This window comes from Myotis yumanensis, unplaced genomic scaffold (assembly GCF_028538775.1).
Source record: "Myotis yumanensis isolate MYYU_CA2020_CCGP unplaced genomic scaffold, mMyoYum1.0.hap1 SCAF_2, whole genome shotgun sequence".
Classification (NCBI taxonomy): Eukaryota; Metazoa; Chordata; class Mammalia; order Chiroptera; family Vespertilionidae; genus Myotis; species Myotis yumanensis.
Genome location: NW_027223753.1, coordinates 156,788,007 through 156,812,668, shown reverse-complemented (window position 1 = coordinate 156,812,668; position 24,662 = coordinate 156,788,007).

Here is a 24,662-nt window from a genome sequence, read left to right as displayed (position 1 = left end):
TTAAAGGGCCAGAAGGTTGAGAACCACTGTTCTATACCCTATTTCTTTAAATTTAAATTTAAATGTTTTCATTTGAGGTGGGTCATTCTTATTTTACACCTTTCTAACCACAAAGTTACTTCATGTACTCATATATTATATATGAACTAGAGGCCAGATGCATGAAATTTGTGCAAGAGTAGGCCTTCCTTCCAGCACCTGGGACCCGGGCTTCCCTCTGGCTGCCAGCAGGCACCTGGGACCCCAGCAGCCCCAGCTTCATCTGGAAGGTCATCCAGTCTAATTAGCATATTATGCTTTTATTGTTATAGATATGTACTTTGCTGGGTAATAATATTAACATAAAAATAAACATGTCAGGTAAACAAAAACAACCCACCAAACAGTAAACATTTTATAAATGTGATAATTTCTTGTAATTCTATATTGGCCAAGGATGTTATACTTTAAAAAATAAATGTTTATCTTGATTTTTTAGAGAGAGAAGAGGGAGAGGGAGAGAAGATTGAAACATCAATCAGCTGCCTCCTGCATGACCCCTACTGGGGATAGAATCTACAACCCTAGAATATATGCCCTGACTGGGAATCAAACCAGCAACCTCTTGGTGCATGGGACAATACTCAATCCACTCAGCCACACCGGCTGGGCAAGGATGTTATACTTTAAAGAAGTTTCAGCCCCAAATCCTTAGGTCAATACGGCTCAAAATTTTTAGAATTAGAAGCAACTCTTAACTACTCATGCTCTGCACGCCCCCCCGCCCCCCCCCGCCCCCCCCCCCAGCCAAACAATGTGATTTCTTAGATGGTCACAGGTTGGTTATCTTTTGAAAGTATTATATGATGCCTGGAAAGCTTTTATCTTTCCTTTTCAATGGCCAATATTTTTTTTCTTCCTTCCTAGTCTGGCTCAAACTTTTAACTCTTTGCCAAGTTTTTTTTCCTATCAACCAATCTACCCAATCCTTCTGAATGGCTTCATACATGGTAAGTATCACTCATTTGGTGTTTATCATTTACTACTTTTAAAAAAATACATCTTCCTGACTTCTCAATGAGATTATATCCTTTGTATTATCAAAGGCTCTTTCTTATACCACATGAAAGCCAGGTCAAAGTTTGTTTTTTACATTATAATTACTAGAAAAATCACAATTAAAGAAAGGGAATGAGAAGTTTACCTGGAATATTTGCAGAATGTGGTGTTTCTCCATGTATTGTAGTGAAATTTGATAAGGATCTTGATATACGAGAGAAGGGAATCGCCTATTTTGGTATTGAATAGAACTCCTTCCTTTTTGGTATCCTGAAGTAGCATCCTAAAATGGAAATATCCCCCCACCAAAGAGTCTTTAACAAATCAAAAAGCCCCAGGAAGTTCTTATTTTTGCTGTTATCAGTGGAATCTGGTGATGATGGGATCTAAACACCAGGAGTTGGAAAAAAAGACACATTATTATGAGAGATCTAGCTGATCCTCCAGGCAATATAATATATCTCAAGTCCTGGGAGGTACCTTAGGCTTCTCCAATCTACTTCAACTATTTTTCCCTTCATAGGGATCTCCAGTTTACTCCCAATCCCTTTTCTTTGGTAGAAACCTAGAGAGGGGAAGTGACTTAGTGTTATAGAATTAGCAGCAGAACCAGGATTTGAAACCCAGGTCTCCCGAATGCTGGTTCATTGATCATTCCTGAATGGCCCTAGGGTAGCAGAGAAAGAAACTCATCTCTATATATCTTATCCTTCTCCTGTCCTTCCTGAATCTTATAGGTCACACATATCATAGCATGTGGGTTTATTTCTCATCCTTGATTCAGCCTGTGCCCAACCTCCGCCCTCCATACCACCATTATAGGCCCCTAGCTTGGCTTCCAACCTCCCAGGTGGGTATCAAATGCCCCTTTAACCTACAGGCTTGGTTACTATGATTTGACCATTTTCTTGACCGATGATATAGTTCAAGTTAGATGAGATGGCAGGGAATCTTGGGGGAAAGTTGTGGGTTTTTGGTTGTAAATTACTGGTGACCTTGGTATCAAATGCGTTGAATGCTTTCATAAATTCATCATTTTTATATTTAGTTATATCTGAATCCTTGGGATCTCTGAAATCCTTTTGTTTAGAATCTAATGTATAGTCAACCTCTTTGCCCTTCTTGCTGGTATGTATTTTGTCATCATACTCATCACTTTCTCCAAGGTCAGGCTGGTTGTCATCTATGTCATCATCTTCATCATCCACCTTTTCATACTCACGAAAGAGAGGCATGATAACTCTAGGGTCTTGATGAATGCTGCCACCAGCTTGGTCTTCAGCTGCCTGGTCTTCAGCTAGTTCAGTAATTTGGTCATGTGTTTTGTTGTGAGTCTGTACAGATGATTTGTAGCTACTTGGGTCAGACAATCTATGTTCACCCGGTTGATAAGTTTTTTGTTCAACCAGACCAGACTTTCTGCTGTCAATCAGGTCATAAGCCGCTTGGTCATCTTGGCCAGACTCTCTGGGTTGAATCGGTACAGAAACCCTTCGGCCATCTTGGCCAGACTTCATATGGTCAATCGGTTCAGAACTCCTTCGATCATATTGGCCAGACTTGCGATCAGTCGGTTCAGAAAACTTTCTGCGGCCAGTCTGTTCAGAGGCACTATGTTCAGATGAGACAGACGATGTGCGCTCAGTCTGTTTAGAAGCTCTCTCAGCATGGGTGGATGATCTGCGATCAGTGTGTTCAGAAGTTAGTCCTTTGGGCCGAACAGGCTTCTGACTGTTAGTCCGTTCAGATTCTGCATGACTAGCCTGGTGAGATTTCCTGCTGTTTCTCCATTCAGACATTCTTTGGGCAAACTTATTAGCTCCTCTATGATCAGCAACTTTATAACGGTTGGGCGCTTTAGGTCAGTCTGATCGTATCTTCTGTGCCTATTGTATTTGGACACTTTGTGGTCTGCTTGGCCAAATACGTTGGGTTCAGGCTGGCCAGACACTCTTAGGTCATCCTGGTTAGCTGTTCTGGGATCAGTCTGGTTATCTGCCTCCTTTTTGTACAGGTTCTGCCAGTTGTCTTCCTGGCCATCTAGGTGGCTGTCATTTGGGTGCGTGGTTGTGCTTTCGGGTCCCCAGGATTCCCACTCGGAGCTTCTTTGGGAGGCTCTCACATATTCTGCCTGTCCCTGATTGGTCTAAGTTGCTGTGGGTGGGGCCGGTCTGGGTTGTCTAGGCGACTTGGGGAACGTAGGGCAATAATGCCAGCGGGGTTTGTGTGGGCCTCAGTGAACTGGTTCTTTCTTCTTTCCTTCCTTTCTGGGGCGTGGGCTGTTGCCTGAAGGTGAGCTGGGTTCCCCAAGCTGCTGGGGGGAAGGGCTGCCCCTGGCTCTGGGCAGAGTCTGGAGAGGGATTCCGCTGCTGCGCAGTGTGGACACCTTTCTCTTGAGAAGAGGTGATGACCATACTCTGGCGTTGCCACCACCCAGCGTCTAGACCTCAGGGCTTTGTGAATCGCTACCTTCCTCGTTTTCTCGCGGAGGTTCGCAGAGGTGCATGTCAAATCAGATTGTTCAAGTACTGCTCTTCTAATTCACCAAAAATGTCAGGCGATGACACTCATGCAACCACAGGAAGGCAGCATTCCTGGACAGCGGTGGCTACTGCCATCAAATACAATCCATTCTTCCTCCGCAACTGATTTGCCTAATTACAGTTGCCTAGCACAGCACTAATATTAGTGCTGGCCCCTGTGCTAGTAAATTGTCTTGCTAAATGTTATTTATTCTTCTTTAAACTCTGATCAGTATTATGGTGATGTGGCCAAATTATGTATTTTCAGTCTTATTTTTTTAAAAATCCTCACCAGAGGATATGGGTTTTTTCATGATGTTTTTTCTTTTTTAAAAAAATATATTTTTAATGATTTTAGAGAGAAAGAGGAAGAGAGAGGGAGAGGGAAACATTGATGTGAGAAACATTAATGAGTTGCCTCCCTACAGTACCCCACTGGGATGGAACCAGCAACCTTTTAGTGTGTGAAGGAAGCTCCAACCAACCGAGCCACCCAGCTAGGGCCAGTTTTAATTTTCTAAAACCACTTTTTAATCCTGTCTTTATAAACAGTGCCGGTGCTGTTTTCAGTGGTACCAGGAAGAGTTTAGCCTTCATGTTACCAAGTCACATGGATCTTGCCTCACAATAAAGAGAGTAGAGAGGAGAGTTTTTCTCTTCCCCCCACCCACGCCCCCACACACCCCTTGGCAGTTCATTGCTGCTGGAGCACCCTCTTCTCCAACTCATTGGACAGGTGAGCAGCTGTTTCCCATCCCCTCTAGGAAGAGTTATCCTGGCTGTGGAAAATCAAGCCCCATTGTGTTCTGTTGATTTATACATACACTAGAGGCCTGGTGCACAGATTTGGTTTCGGCCCGATCCCTGCAGGCCAGGCTGAGGGACCTCACCAGTGCATGAATCCATGCACCGGGCCTCTAGTATGCATATAAGATCTTTGCTTAATCTTTTCTTGCCCTCCCTCCTCCCCCCTTCCCTTTGAGATTCATCAGTCTATTCCAGTGGTTCTCAACCTTCCTAATGCCGCGACCCTTTGATACAGTTCCTCATGTTGTGGTGACCCCCAACCGTAAAATTATTTTTGTTGCTACTTCATAACTGTAATTTTGCTACTGTTATGAATCATAATGTAAATATCTGATATGCAGGATGTATTTTCATTGTTACAAATTGAACATAATTAAAGCGTATGATTAATCACAAAAACAATATGTAATTATATATGTGTTTTCCGATGGTCTTAGGCGACCCTGTGAAAGGGTCATTCGACCCCCAAAGGGGTCACGACCCACAGGTTGAGAACCACTGGTCTATTCCATGTTTCCATCCTGTGCATTGAACGTCTGCCCCCTGGTGGTCAGTGTGTGTCATAGCTACTGGTAGAATGGTCAATGGTCGCTTAAGCTTTTATATATATATGGCTGAAAGGCTAGAGGGAGAAGAGGAGATTTAGTCAGAAGAAGTTCTAAAATCACACCATCTAATACACCTATAACAGAAGGGAGGGTTAGGATTAGGAATTAGAACTCCAGAAAGAAAGAGAGTAAAGAAGGTGGGGGAAAGACAGGAGAAGGAATATTTAACAAGTGGGGAAATTTTCACTTGATGGTGGTGGCCTGTAGGGTCCAGGTTTTGAGATCCGGCCCTCCCTGTTTGCAATAAACTTGAAGAATCCACTCCAGACCAGCAGCCCTCTATTTTTTGGAGTTGGGCAATACAGAGGTGGTGACTGATGAAACATTTGATTGATTCTCCTAAGCCTAAAACCACTGAGGCATGCCAAGGGTTGGTAGTATATTGCCAGATAATCTTTTTTTTCCCAGATAATCTTTTAATATGGGCTTAATTGCATTCACTTAATTAGAGATAAGACTTAACAACCAAATACAAATAGTTGTGATTTATGTGTGAGAGAAAGAGTGGGTATCACACTTAGGAGCAGAGAGAAGAATCTAGGTACAAAAAGTAAAATCACTTATTCAATAGTACCTAGAACATAGTAGGTGCTCAAGATGTGCTTGTTGAATATAAATATACAAGTGATCTGCCCTATTTATTTATTTTAAAATGTGTGGAGCAAATAAGGGTTACATTGGAGTAAAATAGGTGAAGGCTATGGTTTGTAACTTTGAAGGGGCATTGGTTTTGTAGATTTTTTTTCCATTTACAAGTTAAATGCAATCATTATAGACAAGTAAGAAAAGCAAACACAAAGAAAAAATTCATCTGAGTTACACCTGAGTTATACCATTTATTAAAAGTGTTTGATATGTATCTTTCTAGAATGTTTCTCAGGCAAATCTATATTTTTTCTCTTTATTGATTAAGGTATTAAATATGTGTCCTTATCCCCCCATAATTCCCCCATCCCCCCATACCCCCACTCATGCCCTCACCCCTCTGGTGTCTGTGTCCATTGGTTAGGATTATATGCATGCATACAAGTCCTTTGGTTGATCTCTCCCCCTTAACCTTGCCCTCCCCTACCTTCCCTTTGAGGTTATGGAATACTACACTGCAGTAAAAAAGAAGGAATTCTTACCATTTGCAACAGCATGGATGAAACTGGAGAGTATTATGCTAAGCAAAATAAGCCAGTCAGAGAAAAATATCACATGATCTCACTCATTTGTGGAATATAATGAACAACATAAACTGATGAACAAAAACAGATACAGAGGCAGAGCAGCATTGAACAGACTGTCAATGCAGGAAGGCTGGGGAGGGTTGGGGGCGGGGGTAAGAGATCAATCAAAGGACTTGTATGCATGCAAATAAGCATAACCAATGGACACAAGACACTGAGGGGTAGGGGAGGCTGGGGGAAGGTCAAGCAGGGAAAAAAAAGGACACATATGTACTACTCTTTGTAATATTTTAAGCAATAAAACAAAATAAAAAAAATAAATGAGGTAACAAGCCAACTGCTAGAAGATAATCTTTATTAGAGATATTCTGAAGAAAATAAAATTATTGCTACGTATTTTAAAGTAAAAAAAAAAAGAAAAGAAATGAAATAATAATATTGTATTTAAAACATCCTATATAATAAAAGGGTAATATGCAAATAGACTGAACGGCAGAACAACCAAACAACCAATCAAAGCGTAATATGCTATTGATATGCTAAGGCTGCTCAACTGCTCGCTATGATGTGCACTGACCACCAGGGGGGCAGACAGTCAACTGGTAGACCAGTTTCTATGACTTGTACTGACCACCAGGGGGCAGACACTCCGACCAGTAGGTTAGCTTGCTGCTGGGGGCTGAGCGAAATGGACCGGACATGTCCTGGAGCCCTCCTGCGGTCCCTACCCAGCCCAATCATGCACTGGCGGGGTTCTTCAGCCTGGCTTGCACCCTCTCGAAATCTGGGAACCCTCGGGGGATATTGGAGAGTTGGCTTCAGTCTGATCCCACAGGCTACTCCCTTTGGGAGGGCACCAGATGCCGGGCTCATGGCTGGCAAGTGCTGCTGTGGTAACGCGAGCCTCTCCCAATCGGGACTGATTGGGCGGGAGCCCATGGCAGGCACAGTGGGGCCAGGATGAGCGGGAGCAGCAGGTAGGAGCTGCAGGCGGCATTGGACTGCGGGTTTCGGCCCGATCCCTGCAGGCCACCCAGAAGGACCGCACCCGTGCACGAATTTGTGCACTGGGCCTCTAGTATTAATAATAAGTATATTAAGATATAGATAGGAAAAGTAAAAGGGAAAAACAATGAGAAAAACAAAATAAAATAAGAAAAGTTAATAATAACAACAAAAATAGACAAAAGTAGAATAAAATCAAAGGAAAGAGAGAAATTAGAGATATGCAAGGAAAAAGAGAAGAAAGAAAACAAGGGGAAAAAACAAACCAACAACAAAAAACAAAAAATACATACACACACACACACACACACACACACACACACCACACCAAAAAACAAAACCACAAACACACACTCAAAAACCTTTGGGTCTATTATTTGTGGAGCTCCCTGGATTTTGCTCTGATGTTGTTGAATCTGGTCCCTTGGTGTGTCTATCCTGGGACTCCTGGAGCTTCTCTGGTGCAGGTCAATGTGAGTCACTGTCTCTTTCTGGCCCTGGGCAACCTGATTGAGGTCTGAGAGGTTGAAGCCCCTAGTAGTCCAGCTGGCAGGGACTCCTTAGCCCAGAGGCTGGGTCTGCCTTGAGTCTCACACCTTAATTATCTCTATTCTGAGCTGTACTGCCTTCCTCCACAGAGCTGGTCCTGTAGGTGTCAACTGCAGGTGCACAGGTCCTGCTGGTGTTCACTTAGCTGCTTGGTCCCGGTGGTGTCTGTGGCGGGCGTGCACAGGGTCTGGGCTGTATCCTTGGGGCACATGTGCACAGGGCCTAGGGCAGGGTGCCCATGGGTTTAGGCCCAGGCCATGGCTAGTCTGAGGGTGGCAAGGCTGGGTGCCTAGCCACTGCCACTCCCTTTAGCCTCCTTCCAAGAAGGACCTTGTAAACCTTTTATGATGGCATGGTTTCTGAACCAGAGCTGTTCTGGGGCCCAGGGAATGCCTGTGGCAGTGGCAGGGGCTCTTTGGCCAGGAGAGCCCAAACCACCTGCCCCCAAGGCTCCTGCATGCTTGGACTGCCCCTCACATACACACACATACCCGTGCATGTCCACACATTCGCTCGCTCACTCACTCACTCACTCACTCACTCACTCATTCACTCACTCTCTCCCCGACACCAGTCCATAGGCTTTGTTCCTTACTTTCTTTATGGAATTATCTTATGCCTTTCTTCCTTTCCATGTTTTCAGTTTCACCTCTTTATGGACAGTTTCCATATGCTTCTAAGCTCTAGATCATCTGGGTTATAAGGTGCCTACCTTGTGTCAACTCAAACACTTACCCATAACTAATCACAATATTAAAGAATCATAAGATTTAGATCTACTGTGGACCTTAGAAACTTAGCATGGTTTTTAAATTTTGTTTTACCAGTGAAAATCCTGAGGCCCGGAGGCATTATGTGACATAGATTTTCGTTAAAAACTTACAGAAATTGGAGCATAAAATGTACTTTTGATCTCCCTCCTCTTCCTTTATTTAAATGGTGACAAATTGTAACATTTATAAGAGGTGGATACTGGAACAACTTTGTATTTTAACCACATCTGGCAACTAGACAACATATGGGAACTAAAGATAAGCTGTCTCCTCTGTGATCTCTTCCTTACCGGCTTCAAAATCATTCTGGTTGCTGAGACTTGAGAGCGCCGAGTCTTAATTCTCTCCTGTTTTCATTCCTCTCTCTTACCTCACACTTGCAGCAATCCTCTGTTGAAGGACTTTGGCTTTCTTTCTGAAACATATCGGTATCTTTTTCTCTATTGTCATCATTACAGCTAAAGCTCAGCTTCTGTTGCCTGGGCCATTGTAGGGGCCTTCAAACAGATCTTAAGTTTAGGTTTTCCCCTTTTCAATATGTCTTCTGAACTGTAACAATTTTTTTTTAAATGTGGATCTTATCGTAACCTCTTGTAAAATGTCCAGTAATTGTTCAAGGCAGATAGATCAAAGTCCATATTTCTTGGATGGTATTTAAGTCCTCTAGGATTGGTAACTAGCCTTTATTTCTGACTTCATTTCTGCATACACCTGCCACCGCCGCCATTCCTGACTAGTCAGCTTTTCTAAATTCAATCTGTACTTTTTACTCATGGGTATTATTAGTTCACCTTTCCCATCTGATCTAAGGTAACTTTTCCCTTGCTTATTTTTGTTAAAGGTTTATCCATTCATCCTTCAAGACCCCATTCATTTACCACTTACTTTAGGAAGCTTTCCTGGAGTAAACCTTCCCTGAAAACTCCTACTAGTATGTCTTCAAATTTGTACTATAATATTCTGATTGTTTGCTTTGCATTTTACTTAGTGGTATATATATGCCCAAGTACCTTTCCCTTTACATGCAGAGGTCATGTCTTTTTAATTTTGTTATACTTCACCTACCTTCTCGTTCCCAACTTTTGCACATTCTAGATGCTCAGAAAAAAATATTTAGGTTGCATTGAGGACTCTGATTCCTCTGCAGAGCTTTGGCAATGTAAAATTGAATCGAAAACTGAAGTTACAGGCCAGAGGGATTAACCACACACATTTCAGTAGTAGTGGAACTGAACTAACCTTGAGACTTGTTAGAATTTAAAATGGCATTATTCACTTGTGACTTTTTTAGCTTCAATTTTTAAGTCTATTTATTTTGCAGTTTATTACAATTGATGCAAAATTTAAAAAGTAAAACATTGTACTTAATATAACTGATTTCCCAGAGTCTAGATTATGAATGCAAAAACATTTGTTACTTGAGATATTAATGCAAACTTTGAGACATTTTTTGAATATGTATGAGTATTTCAAAAAAATATTTGAGTAGGAAAATTGTTTTATTTTTTAAGAAGCTAAGTCACTTAGTTGACTAAGATGTCACCTTTATGTGCAATATGCAATTTATTCCACGAGAGGGCAGCAAATGCCTCATGATTGCATTGGGCAATAGGGAAATGCTTTGAGATTATCCTTGGAATACAGTTTCTGATGCAAAATCAGACAATGCATTTGCCATTACTTAAAAAAACCAACCCATATATTTGTTTGAATTTCTGACCAAGTGGAAATTAAGTCCTATTATTCGCTGTTAGGTTTAGTAAAACAAATTGTGTCATGTGGCAGAATAATTTTCTTACCTTAGTTTTCAACTTCATTTCCCATTTTATTTCTTCACACAGCAAACATGCAATAAACTCTGTTCCATGCTAAGTAAGTGGGTAAGCCATTGTCCCTGCTGCAGAGAACCCTGTTTCATTTGATTAAAATACATTGTTTTAGTATTCCTGTGCCATATACAACATGGGGCACGACTTGGTATAAGGGATAACAATAGACAGCATGCATTGAATGCTTACAACGGGCACTGTGGTAAAGGCTCTCTTATAAGTGCTTTACTTCTATGATCTCACTACTCACAACAACTCTATCAAGTAGGCATTAACATTCCCATTTTATAGGTGGCAAATGGAGGCACAATATGTAAGTGGTGGAGTCACCATTTGAACCCTGGCCGTCACAATACACACCCTCACTCTTCATCACCAGGCTGTATACTGTTTCCGACATAAACTCTATCCTCAAAAACCACTTACGGAGAAATGGGACGTCTTGGGGAAATAAATTGCATCACAGGAATTAACTCTGTCCTCTTGAGGTCTGTGCTGGAGTCTCAACAAAGGTACTTCTCTTTCGTACCTGGACTCTGAACAGTTTGAGAAATAAGAGAGCTGGGACATGGGGCCAAAATGTCACCTTTCTTACTGATATCACCAAATCTTCTGACGTGGCTGTAGATCCATTAGCCCAAAGAGATACTGGGCCCCCACGAAGGAAAGCCCAGGTTTAGGGTAAGCCTCACCCTAACCCTCCTTCCAGGGCTGGCCCTGGGGAGCAGTGAACCTAGTGCTTCCTATAAGCATCTCACTCCCAAAAGGAGGAAGGGGGGTTCTGAGCCAATCAAGCTCAATCTGGTCCTCTCAAATTTACCACTAGATAAATCAGTCCATCTCTGAGTAGAGAGAAGCCAGTGATTACAGTTAGCGAGTTCCTTCGGCAAGGAAGCAGCAGAAGTTTGGAGATGCATACCTCCCTAATATTTTCTAGCTCCTGCCAGCTATTTACTAGTTAAATTTTTTTGAGAAATCCATTGTGATACACAGAATAATGGTCCCCCAAACATGTCTGCATCCCCACCCCAGAATCTGTGAATATTAGGTTATATGTTGTGTTGATATTCTCTCTCTCTCTCTCTTAATCTCTCTCTAAAAATCAATAAAAACATATCCTCAGGCGAGGATTTAGAAAAGGTGGAAGAGTGATGTGGAAGAGTCAGAGATGGCACAGAGCTCCTTGTTATATGTGGTGTTACATGTGGTGACTTGCCCTAGCCAGTTTGGCTCCGTGGATAGAGAGTCGACCTGTGGATTGAAGGGTCCCGGGTTCAATCCGTCAAGGGCACATGCCAGGGTTGCAGGCTCAATCCCCAGTAGGGTGTGTGCAGGAGGCTGCCGATCAATGATTCTTTCTCATCACTGATGATTCTATCTCTCTCTCCCTCTCCCTTCCTCTTTGAAATCAATAAAAACATATTTTAAAAAATGTGATGAATAGCCAAAAAAGTAAATGATCTAATTAATATTGATTTCATGTTTAAATTATATTATTTTGAATATAGTGGCTTGAATAAAATATATTATTAAATTTAAAAATATGGTGACTAGCTTTCTGGGGTTTTCTGCTTTGTTTACCTGCACTACTTTGGTCTAGATCAGGAGTCCTCAAACTACGGCCCGCGGGCCACATGCAAATACAAATATTGTATTTGTTCCCATTTTGTTTTTTTACTTCAAAATAAGATATGTGCAGTGTGCATAGGAATTTGTTCACAGTTTTTTTTTTTAAACTATAGTCCAGCCCTCCAACGGTCTGAGGGACAGTGAACTGGACCCCTGTTTAAAAAGTTTGAGGACCCCTGGTCTAGATGTTCCTTTTCTCTCTTCAGCTCATTTTGATTGCATCCCCAGCACTTTCTCTCATTGTTCGGCCCTCTCCTGACACTCCTAACTCCATATCAATGTCTCCTTCCTGAAGGACCTACACTGGTAAAGGGGTTTGTTCTCAAACCCCTCAGCAGCTGGTTGATTTCTTACTAAAGGGACATCAATGCCACATAAGTTTGTGGCTGTTAGTGGTCTCCAGCATCCATCGGTATTCAGTGGTTTGTAAGCAAACCTTGTCACTCAATCTATACAAATAAAAGGCTAAGTGTCCATCCGTCCAACCAGTAGCTATGATGCACACTGACCACCAGGGGGAAGATGCTCAATGCAGGAGCTGTCGTGAAGCACACTGGCCATCTATACCAGTGATGGCGAACCTATGACACGCGTGTCAGAGGTGACATGCGAACTCATTTTTTTGGTTGATTTTTCTTTGTGAAATGGCATTTAAATATATAAAATAAATATCAAAAACATAAATCTTTGTTTTACTATGGTTGCAAATATCAAAAAATTTCTATATGTGACACAGCACCAGAGTTAAGTTCGGGTTTTTCAAAATGCTGACACACTGAGCTCAAAAGGTTCGCCATCACTGATCTATACTAATACAAGGGTAATATGAAAATTAACCATCACTCCGCGACAAAGATGGTGGCGCCCATAGTCATGGAGCTGGCCAGAGCTGGGGGGATGCTTGGCTTCTTTTGGGCAGAATGCTTGGCTTCCTTCGTCACCCCAGCGATGAAGGAAGCCAAGCCTCCTGCAAGCCCCGGCCGGCTGCTGGGGGCCGGCCTCTGGGCGGTGGCTACAGAGCCAGTCTGAGCGGGTGGGAGGCAGCTCCTGCTTGGAGGGAAGGTGGAAGGCGGCAGCCAGAGTGAAGGCCTGGGTCCTAGGTGCCAGAGGGAAGCAGGTGCCAGCAGCCAGGGGAAGTAAGGCCTATTCTTGCACGAATCTTCGTTCATTGGGCCTCTAATTTAAAAATAAATGGCTAAATAAATAAATAAATAAACTGCACCATGGACTTGGCACCAATAAACCAACACTCGGCTTCCCCCAAGTGGGACACAGGCCCTGCTACCATCCTGGAGCGACAGCCCACCAAATTGCTGTCAGAGCTGCTGAGATCCCATGGTGCAAAATGTGGCCCACTGCCCAGTTCAGCCCAGAAATGGTTGCTGTGGTAATGACATCACATAGCAATGCCCAGCTTCCTCTCCCTAGCAACTAGCCTCCTTGGAGTTTCTTCAGCCCAGGAACCAGACCTTCTTGATAGCCAGGTGCAAACATTTCACAATTTAACCAAATGTTTGTGAAGTGTTTTCCCATGCCTCATCTCATTTGATCCTCACAAAAGTCCTGGAGTAGGTAGATAGGAGACTTGATAGAATCCTATTTTATTTTCATTAGCCAGAAAATTGAGATTTAGAAAGCTTAGAAACTTGACCCGCTGAAAAGAAGTAAGAAATGGTGGACCTTGAAAATGACTTCAGGTTTTCTCACTGCGCAGAATACAGTCAAACACTGTTGCAGTTAAATATTTTACCCTTTGTTCTCCCTGCATGATCTACAATAATAATCTGCTTTGTGTTGATATTTACTGCTGTGTTATTGACAATTACCTGAAAGAGAAGTTGGGGTGCTTCACTGGGCTGGAAAAAGTTTATCTAAATCAGAAAGCAGGTCTAATTAAGCAAGTTTATTCTATATCTATATCTATATCTATATCTATATCTATCTATATCTATAAAAGGCTAAGTTGACTTGCACATGCATGATACATATAAAGCTCTCCCTGATGCCAATCACACGCGTGTGTTTTGATCTGTCATTGTTGATCGTGAATTTGGTTGACACTTCTATTATAGAGAAAGGGTAGCGATATTAAAATATTTCTTCTAATTAATTTCCTTTCAATGTACATGAATTCATGCACCAGGCCACTAGTTTTTAAGTGAATATTGTTCATTACATGTTTAACTTTGCTATCTGGTTGCTCTTCCTGTTTTTACGTGAGGATTTGGAAAAACAGAAAAATTGTACTTCCACTTGCCCCCATCTTCCTGAAATCTACACAAAAATTCTTATCAACTGTACCTATTAATGTCATTCATTTGGCCAGCATATTTCTGCCACATGCTGTCCCTAATGAGGTGATTTACAAGGGTACTCCAGCCTAATGACAGTATCCTTAAAAATGTCTTCAGATCATTTTTCATATTGTATCAAGGCTATCTTCTGACCTCAATTTGATTTCTCTCTCAGAAGCAATTATGTTGATTAGCTGAGATGATGAGATACCCTTTGTTGTTCTATTTCTCATGATAAATTATTTGCATATTCAAGTTCATCCTTATTTTGGGCCCACCACTTGTGCCAGGCAACGTGATCTAAGTGCAGAGACCTAGAGTGGAATTAGCTGCAGACCCCACAGTGAAAGAGCTTGTGGTCAATTACATTTGTGTGCTGGAATTACGGATCTGTCCTTACCTCGGATCATGTCAGACCCCTGAAAACCACCTCTGGTGAAGAGAAGGAATTATGATCCTTTATCAAAGACTTAGGAAAGAACTAGTAACATTTCTGGGAGGTAGAAATAGAAACTGCTACCGAGCCCCAAATTAATGTGGAAGATAAGACTTTGCTTTCAGCGATGAACTCAAAATATAGGTGGGAAGAGTTACTTAATGACCCAAGTTTTTCCTAAGAGGTAGCCAATCAGAGTAATTTTAATAGTCTGGTGAAAAAGGCCTCAGTAGCCCAACTATGTCACTGGCCAACAGCTTCCTCAGGGAGCTATCAGTGCAGAGGGTAGGTCTGTCTGAGCTCACTGCATGGATATGGAGATGACACAGTGGACTCCCTGGGAGGAGGTGGACAGATCTCCTCAGGACAGTGCTGTTGGTTAAAAGTGATTCAGATGAACTTTGCAGGCAGAGAGGGCTTAGCAATCTTCATTTTCTTATACAACATGAAGATATTTAGTGTGTGAACTATATGATAGAGTATTTTCTATTGTTTAGATTTTAAATGTTATCTTTGTGATATTGTATGTGTATGTATGTGTATAGGGTAGGGCAACAGTATGTTTACAGTGTTGAGGACATGAAAACAGTTTATTCTTGTATTCTTTATTAATTATTGCATTATTTTCCATAGGAATGGCTATAAACCTACTTTTGCCACACCCTGTATATCTGTATGCAGTGGATTGAATGTATAGGTCCCTCCAAAATTCATATGTTAAAATCCCACCCCTCAAGGTGATGGTATTTGGAGGTGGGCGTCTTTGGGAAGGTTATAAGAGAGGACACAATGAGCAGGCGGCAGTAAATGAGGAGGCGGGCTCTCACCAGACACTAAATCTGCTGGCACTTCGATCTTGAACTTCCCAGCCTCCAGACCTGTGAGAAATACATTTCTGCTGTTTATAAGCCACTCAGATGATAGTGTTTTGTTCCAGCATCTTGAACAGACTAAGACCACATAGATATAAAATCTTTTTGTTAAGTGCGCTTGTGCTATAGATCAGTAAGATTAGTTATTCCCAGCAGGGCTGGAATTAGGGATAAACTATGTAGAAATAGTCCATGAAGCGAAGTAGGGCAATGAATGAAAGAATTCAAAGTTTATGCTGCTATGTTTGTACTTAAGTTGTCAATTTAGGCTGCATGGTTATAGCTTTGTCTTAAAACATAACCCTAACGAGCTGTGTAATCCTCACCAGTACTATTCTTTGTCTGCCCCCTTGAGACAGAACAGTTTTGTTTGTTTGTTTGATCAGAAAGCCTTCCTTTTCTTTGCCTTTTTAGTCCCAGAAGCATGCTAAGTTGACATTTTCAGAGAAAGTTTATCATGTCTCCCAGATCCTTCTCTCGGGGTTTCAGTAAAATTTAGTTTTTTATTGTTATAAACATTTGAACATACAAACTCTGAAGACTAAACATAGATGAACTGAATTTCATGTTGTAATCAATGAAACTTACGGTGACATCAATTAACCTGAAATAGTTAAGGATGAACATGATTACTATTGCACTTCACAAAATTTAAAGGTAAGTGGTAAGTATTAAATTTTGGCCTAGTATTTATCTATTGAAGGATAGTATAGATATAATCCCATAAAAACATATTAATTATAAGGATCCTATTGGGGATATGATTTAATACATTACAAATTATTGCCTATATAAGTACTCATGGAAGAAATTTCTGTCTGTTCTTGGAACCCGGAATTGTTACACAGCTCCTAAGCTTTTGTTTTGTTTACCTCTTAAGGACCTTTTCCTATATAATAAAGAGCTAATATGCAAATGGTCATCACACCTTCAGGCCATCACGCTGTAAGGCTCAGACACTCAACTCTGCGGAGAGAGGAATGGGGACCAGCCAGGCACAAATGAGCTTGGGAGAGAGGAAAGGGGACCAGCCAGGCACAAATGAGCTTGGGAGAGAGGAATGGGGACCAGCCAGGCTGTGACCTGGGAGAGGGGCAAGCTGCCCGCCTGTGCCTGCACCTGCAGCCCGGCCTGGGAGAGGGACAAGCCACACACCCTCACGGTCTTCGTGGTCCTGGGCGCCAGCAGCTGTGCCTGCGGCGCAGGAGAGGGACAAGCCACCTGCCCATGGTCCCCTGTGGCTGCAGCTGGCCCAGGCAAAGCCAGCTCAGGTCCTGGATGTCTGCAGCTGGCCAGAGGAAGAGAAGCCCAGGTCCTGGGTGCCTGTGACCAGCCAGAGGAGGGAATTCTGGTCCTGGGTCCTGGGTGTGGGGCTAGGCAGAGGCAGTAGGGGCAATCAGGCAGGCAGAGGGGTTAAGAGTAATCAGACAGGCAGGCAAGTGAGTGGTTAGGAGTCAGCGGTCCTGGATTGCGAGAGGCAGTCGGACATCCCCTGAGGGATCCTGGATTAAAGAGGGTGCAGGCCGGGCTGAGGGACCCCACCCCCTCCCATGCATGAATTTCATGCACCGGCCTTTTGTATTTTATAACTGATCATGTTTCTCTTTGCAGTGCCTGCCAGGAAGCTCAGAGTTAAATGTATGGCTGACCCATAGTAAGTTTGGAGGATATTACAGCTTCCGTTATCTGTCCCTTCGTCTTGCTTTTACTCTGCCATTATTTCTTACCTATTAATTTTTTGTTCTAACCTGTTTTTATTTTATTTTTTGTAAGCCTCTAAACTTTAATTAAGAACTTTGAATAAAGTGAGTAGCTCATATAAATAATTACAGGTGATAGGCATTTACATAGTCAAACTCATTAGTTCTGGGTTGGTGCTGCCTGTGTGCCCACAGGATGAAGCAGGAAGTTGCACTGAACTCAGTGCCCACCTCAGGTCTCAGGACCCTGTAGGAGGAGGTGGGAAGTCAGGCTTCACAATATCTTTCCTTGGAGCCATCACATCTCAGGTGTTCTGGGGAGGTAACTGCATAATCTCTCCTTTTTCCTCCCTATTCTCCATTTTCAGTGCTCGCCTTTGCAGTACAAACAAAAAGGGCATTACAAGGGGAGGCTTCTTGCCCCCAAACACCTTCCTTTGCTGCCTAAAATCCCACCAGACCTAGAATTTTTGGGCCAGAAAACCAATGGCTGTGGAAAGACTAAGAATTGGGTCCTACTTCCTTCCACAAGTAGGTGTGGATAAGGAACAGCATATATAAAACTGAAGGGGACATTAGAAAGTCCAAACACCTCTCCTTTTAGAAATGAAGAAATTGAGACTCCCTGAGCTAACGTGATTCACTCAGAGGCATACAGTTTATAAATGTTACAAACGAGGACTAGAACTCCTGGCTCCACACCCAGGGAATGTCAGAAAATTGATTTTAAAGGAACTGTACCACATGGTACAGTTCATTATATATATTCAGTCCATCACATGTATAAACTACTCCACCTTTCAAACTGGCAGGGAGCAGCAGTTCCTGGAGACTCAGTGTTCATCCAGGTATCACAGTCATGACCATGAGAAGAGAAATTAAGCAGAACATGAAGAGACAGACTGGGAGACAGAACACAGAAGAGCAAGTAGCACAATCCAATTAAAAAAATGGGCAGAGTTCCTAAATAGAAACTTCTCCTAAGAGGACTAAGAGACATATGAAAGAATGCTCAAAGTCACTGATCATCAGAGAGATGCGAATTAAAACAACAATGAGGTATCACCTCACACCTGCCAGAATGGATACCATCAATAAATCAACAAACAAGTGCTGGTGAGGATGTGGAGAAAAGAGAACCCAGTGCACTGCTGGTGGGAATGCAGACTGGTGCAGCCACTAAGGAAAACAGTATGGTGTTTCTTCAAAAAATTAAAAATGGAACTCCCATTTGACCTAGGGATCTCACTTCTGGGGATATAACCTAAGAATCCTGAAACACCAACCAGAAAGAATATATGCACCCCTATGTTCATAGCAGCGCTATTTACAATAACTAAGATCTGGAAACAGCCCAAGTGCCCATCAGTAGATGAGCTGTTGTACATTTACATCATAGAATACTATGCAGCAGCAAAAAAGAAGGATCTCTTACGCCTTGAGAGAGCATAAAGAGACCTGGAGAGTATTACGCTAAGTGAAATAAGCCACTTAGAGAAAAATAAGTATCCCATGATCTCACACATATGTGGAATCTAATGAACAAAAAAACCTGATGAACAAAATAGATGCAGACATAGAAGCATGGAAAAGACTAACGAATCTTAGAGGGAAGAGGAGTGGGTGGGAAGAGATTTACCAAAGAAATTGTATGTGTATATGCCTAACCAATGGACACAGATAATAATGTAGCGAAGGCCTGGGGGAGGTAGGGTTGGGGTGGATGGGGTCAATGGGAAAAAAAGAGGTCATCTGTAATACTTTCAACAATGAAGATAAGTTTTTTTTATAAAATTAGAGGGAAAAGATGTAAAGGGTAAGATTATGAAGAGAAGCAGAAGTATATGTAAAAGATAGAGACAAAAATAGGAGACAGAAAGATAACAGAAATGAGCAAAAATAAAACATAAACAATGGGACTATGGGATGAAAGGTGAGTAAGAAAGAGATAATAAGGAATACGACACAAGAGAGATGAGGAATGCCCCAGGGGAAGTCAAATGCTCAAAGATGTTGTAGGTAGCAGGTGGAACCACACATTAAGAACTGAATGCTTTAGAAATGATGTATTCATTTGTAAGATGTTGAGAGGCACCAATATATTGCCCTCAAATGAAAATTAATACAACTTAAAAAAAACAAAACCCACAAATAAAACCCAAAAGTTTCATGGGTAAAATTTTAGTAGGAGGAAATTTATTAATATAGGAATGGATTTAATTTTGTCTGCAGGGAATTAGTTAAACTGGGATAAAAAAAGAACTGTCACCCTAGGAATAGTCTATTTTTCTTTAAAGATGCGAATTAAGCATGGGATCTCAATTGTTACTTAGGAAAGTTACAATTAGCTGCTGCAAGACCATGCTCTTTGGTTCTTGCTTTGTTTCACAGTGGCTTTAATTAAAGGCCCAGTGATGTGGGAAATTCACATTAATTATTCATCTGCAAACATTTACATAGGCTTCCCTGTCCCCCTTCAATAAATTATCAACTTCACATATACATAATTTAATCAAACGACTAAAAATATACCATCGCCAGCTTCGGCCCCGCCTCTCTGGGTTTTGTCTCTTCAGTATTATTTGTTACTGGAGAAGACGTCCTGCTGTTATTAAGAAAGAAGAGAAGAAAGTGTGTCTGCTGAAACTGTGTAGATGGTGTTTACTTCTTCCCACACTGTCATATTGATTGGTGTAAAGCTGTGGTTTGCAAATGTCCTTAATTTTTTTTTCTTTTTGGGATCAAGATGAGAGGTACCAGAGAATTGTGCTATTATTAAAAAGGCAATATGACATTGGAATATATTAATAGAAGCATAATGTTCAAGAATAGAGCAGCAGTAAAAAGAAAAAAAAAGAATAAAGCAGCAGTTTCTCCTATAATCTTCAGAGTGTGAAGAACCAAAGCTTCAGCTACTAAGCCTGGAAAAATCATAAAAAGGGAAATGTCTAGTGGTTACAGCTGAAAGATAAGAATGAGCACAGAGAGCCTAGGGTGAAATTAGAAATGCAATTTGAGGAAGATGCCATTCTAGAAGGCAGAGGCACAATTTGATAAGTACTTACTTAGTAGGTCTGCAATGTGGCCTAACTCTTTTTTTTTTTTTTTTTTTTTGTGGGTAAAAGACAGTTTGGCCTAACTCTTAAAGGTACATTGGCAAGCAGTTAAATGCAAGAATTCATAAAGGGTGGTAACAGGAAAACCTAAACTTTGGAGCCAGCTGGACCTGAATTGAAATCTCAACTCTGAGTTTTGGACACTTGAACTTTTCAAAATCTTATTAATTTTGATAGGCAATGTCTTAGCCAAGCATCATTTGATTATAAGGCACAGAAACCAGATTAAGCATGGCAGGTTTGCTATAAGGAAACAAAGGAGTCTCAGGGAACACATATACACTACAGAAACAGAGCCGAGCTTTATGGAAATTGGAAAGTTTTCAGGCAGCTTTTTCGTTCTCTGCATGTTCTCCTAGTGCAGTGGTTCTCAATCTTCCTAATGCCGCGACCCTTTAATACAGTTCCTCATGTTGTGGTGACCCCCAACCATAAAATTATTTTTGTTGCTGCTTCATAACTGTAATTTTGCTACTGTTATGAATCGTAATGTAAATATCTGATATGCAGGATGTATTTTCATAGTTACAAACTGAACATAATTAAAGCATAGTGATTAATCACAAAAACAATATGTAATTATATATGTGTTTTCTGATGGTCTTAGGCGACCCCTGTGAAAGGGTCGTTTGACCCCCAAAGGGGTAACGATCCACATTTTGAGAAAAGCTCTCCTAGAGTCTCTTATTTAAGATTCCTGTGAAAGATTTGTATTTCCTGAAGAAATTAAAGAGGACCCAAATAAATGGATGGATGTCCCATGTTCATGTATTAAAAAACTTAATATTGTTAAGATGGTCATACTCCCCAAATGGATCTATAGAGTCTACACAGTCCCTATCAAAATTCCAGCTGAATTCACCTGTCTGGGAATTTATTCCATACTAGAGGCCTGGTGCACAAAATTTGTGCACGGGAGTGGGGGGGGGGGCGGTGGTCCCTCAGCCTGGCCTGCACCCTCTCCAATCCAGGACCCCTCAGGGGATGTCTGACTGCTGGTTTAGGCCCGATCCCTGCCTGCCTGCCTGATCACCCCTAACCACTTCTGCTTGCTGGCCTGATGGTCCCTTAACTGCTCCCCTGCCAGCCTGATCACCCTCTAACTGCTCCCCTGCCAGCCTGATCCCCCCCTAATCACCTCTGCCTCGGCCCCCACCACCTTGGCTTTGTCCAGAAGGATGTCAGGAAGACATCCAGTCTAATTAGCATATTACCCTTTTATTAGTATAGAAGGCCCAGCTCACATTGTTACCTCCTCTCCATGACTTCCCTGACTCTCCATGTTCTTGACAATGTAATTGTAATTGGTCCTTTGTGTTTTCTTAGGCTCTTTAGACCTCTGCAGTAGTGATTTTCTCATGCTTTAAATGCATCACCAGGAGACCATGGGTATTGGCTATTTCCTTGTGATTTAGGCCTAAACTTCAAATACAGGGCAAAACTCCAACACTCCAAATCAAAAAACAACTGCCACACCCCAAAATGCACATATATTCTTTTTTTTTTCACTTTTTAAAAACTTTTATTTATTTATTTATTTATTTTTATTGCTTAAAGTATTACAAAGGGTATTACATATGTGTCCTTCCCCCACCCCCCGCCCTTGACAATCCCCTGGCCTCCCTTACCCCCCAGTGTCTTATGTCCATTAGTTATGCTTATATGCATGCATACAAGTCCTTCGGTTGATCTCTTACTCCCCTCCCTTCTGCCCCCCAACCCTCTCTGGCCTTTCCACTGCAGTTTGACAACCAGTTTGAGGCAGCTCTGCCTCTGTATCTATTATTGTTCAAAAGTTTGTAATGGTCTTTATTATCCAGAATGAGTGAGATCATGTGGTATATTTCCTTCATTGACTGGCTTATTTCACTTAGCATAACAAAATGCACATATATTCTAAAGATAGATACCTGGATGCTACCTACACTTCATATCTAAGATATGATTGTTAGCTGTCCAGGTAGACACCTGGGTACAGTTTAAAAATGAAAAAAAAATTAAATAATCTTAAAGTACTTACATATTTTTGTTCAAGGTGCTTTATGGATCTGTTTCCCCTTGTAAGTGGAAAATACTTCCAGTATTCATGCCAGGCTTAAATGAGATAATGCAAAGTGCCCAACACCTATCAGGGGCTCAACAATTGTTCTTCTTCCTACCCAATGCCTTCTCTTCCAGAGTTGTCTCAGACCTCAGTGAATGATTGCTTTATGGAATTTCAAAGCTGGGAAGAAATAGATCTCCATTTTCATTGCCATGACGACAGAATCAGAGAAGTGAAAAACTGCCTCGAGAAACAGTGAGCAACTGTTAACAAAGTCGCACCTTTTTAATTAGTGGCAAGTATGTGATTTTCTTTCTTCTCTTTCCCCTTTTGCTTTAACTAGTTTCCCTAATCATATTTATTTACTCTGAAAGAACTAAAAGAAGTTGGTTATTGATTTTCTACAGACTGAGAAAATGTTAACAATGATATCCAATACTTTTATATCACCTACCTTCTAACTGCTGCCTGCAGAATACCATCGAAGGTACCTGGGGTGTTGTTATCTGAAAGTTAGATAATAATCAGTGCCCACATTTCCAGATGTCCTTAAGCTATATTTATATTTTAATCAGAAAATCTCAAAAAGTTAGAGGCTAGTCCAGTGATGGCAAACCTTTTGAGCTCGGCATGTCAGCATTTTGAAAAATCCTAACTTAACTCTGGTGCCGTGTCACATATAGAAATTTTTTGATATTTGCAACCACAGTAAAACAAAGATTTATATTTTTGATATTTATGTTATATATTTAAATGCCATTTAACAAAGAAAAATCAACCAAAAAATGAGTTCGCGTGTCATAGGTTCACCATAACTGGTCTAGTCTTTCTTTCACCCTCTAAATAGGATCATTTACAAAAGAAATCTTTCTACTCTTTGTTGTGAAATACCTGACTTAATTCATTTCCATGGTAATAGATTTCATTCCTTCATAATTTTTGTGGTCTCAATTACAAACCCTATCTACTAAAACTCAAGGATCTTCTCTCTTACAAAAGATTTAGAAAGTAGTTAGTCATTGTCACTAATATATCTTTATATGCTCTAATTAAGAAAGATCCCATTATGATCTCTTCATTATGATAAACAAACTGTTGTGTTTTATCACATGATAGAGTACAAAGCTATTTTAAAACAATATGTTCTGTTTAAAACATATTTTTTAAATGTTGCTTTAAAAGCCTGACTTTTAAAACATTTTTTCTTTTAATCCTCACCCAAGGATATTTTTTTCATTGATTTTCAGAGAGAGTGGAAAGGAGGGAGGAGTGGGAGAGAGAGAGAAACATTGATTGGTTGTCTCCTGCATGAGCTGCTACTGGGGCTGGGGAACAAACCTGCAATCAAAGTATCTGTCCTTGCCGGGGAATCAAACCCTAGATTCTTGGGTCCATGGGCTGACACACTAACCACTGAGAATAACTGGCCAGGGCAAAAGGCTGACTTTTCTTGGAATGTTCTTATTGACTAGAGGCTCAGTGCACAAAATTCATGCACAGGTACGGCCCCTAGGCCTGGCCAGTGATCAGGGCTGATCAAGGCCTTGAGGCTGCCAGCTGGGGCCTTCCTTCATTCCACGCTGTCCCCTGATGGTCAGTGTATGCCATAGCGAGCGATCGAACTCTCGGTCTCCCTGTTGAACTCCTGAGGGGACACTTTGCTTATTAGCCTTTTATATATATGTAGATTTGAAAGAGAGGAAGGGAGAGGGAGAGATAGAAACATCAATGAGAGAGAAACATTGATTGCCTCCTTCCTGCACTCCCCTTACTGGAGATGGAGCCCACAAACTGGGCATGTACCCTGACTGGGAATTGAACCAGCAACCTTTAGGTGCACAGGACAATGACCAACCAAATGAAACCAGAGCAAAAGCCTGATTTCTTAAAAGCAGTTTAGCAGAGATGTGTAACCAGGGTCAAGTTTCAGGACCAGTAAAGAAGTTATTTACTAAAAATTTCTTACTTGACAGAAGAAAGGAGTAACAGGGGAAAACATTGCCAGTAACATTGTTTCTTTCTCATGATAAAAGACCACTATAGATATGGAGGTCATGCTTCTTACATGCAAATATGAAATAGCAGAACTCTTCTTTGGGATTTTGAGAAAGTTTTTGGAGCAGAAAATAATCTTTCTCTTATGCAATTATAGAGGGGGATTTATTAGTTAGATAAGAGAGAAGCAAAAGGAAGTGCTAAGAATGAAACTATAGCAAAGACTGCAGTTGCCCACCTAATACACGTTCTCCTCTTTTTCCTTACTAAGGG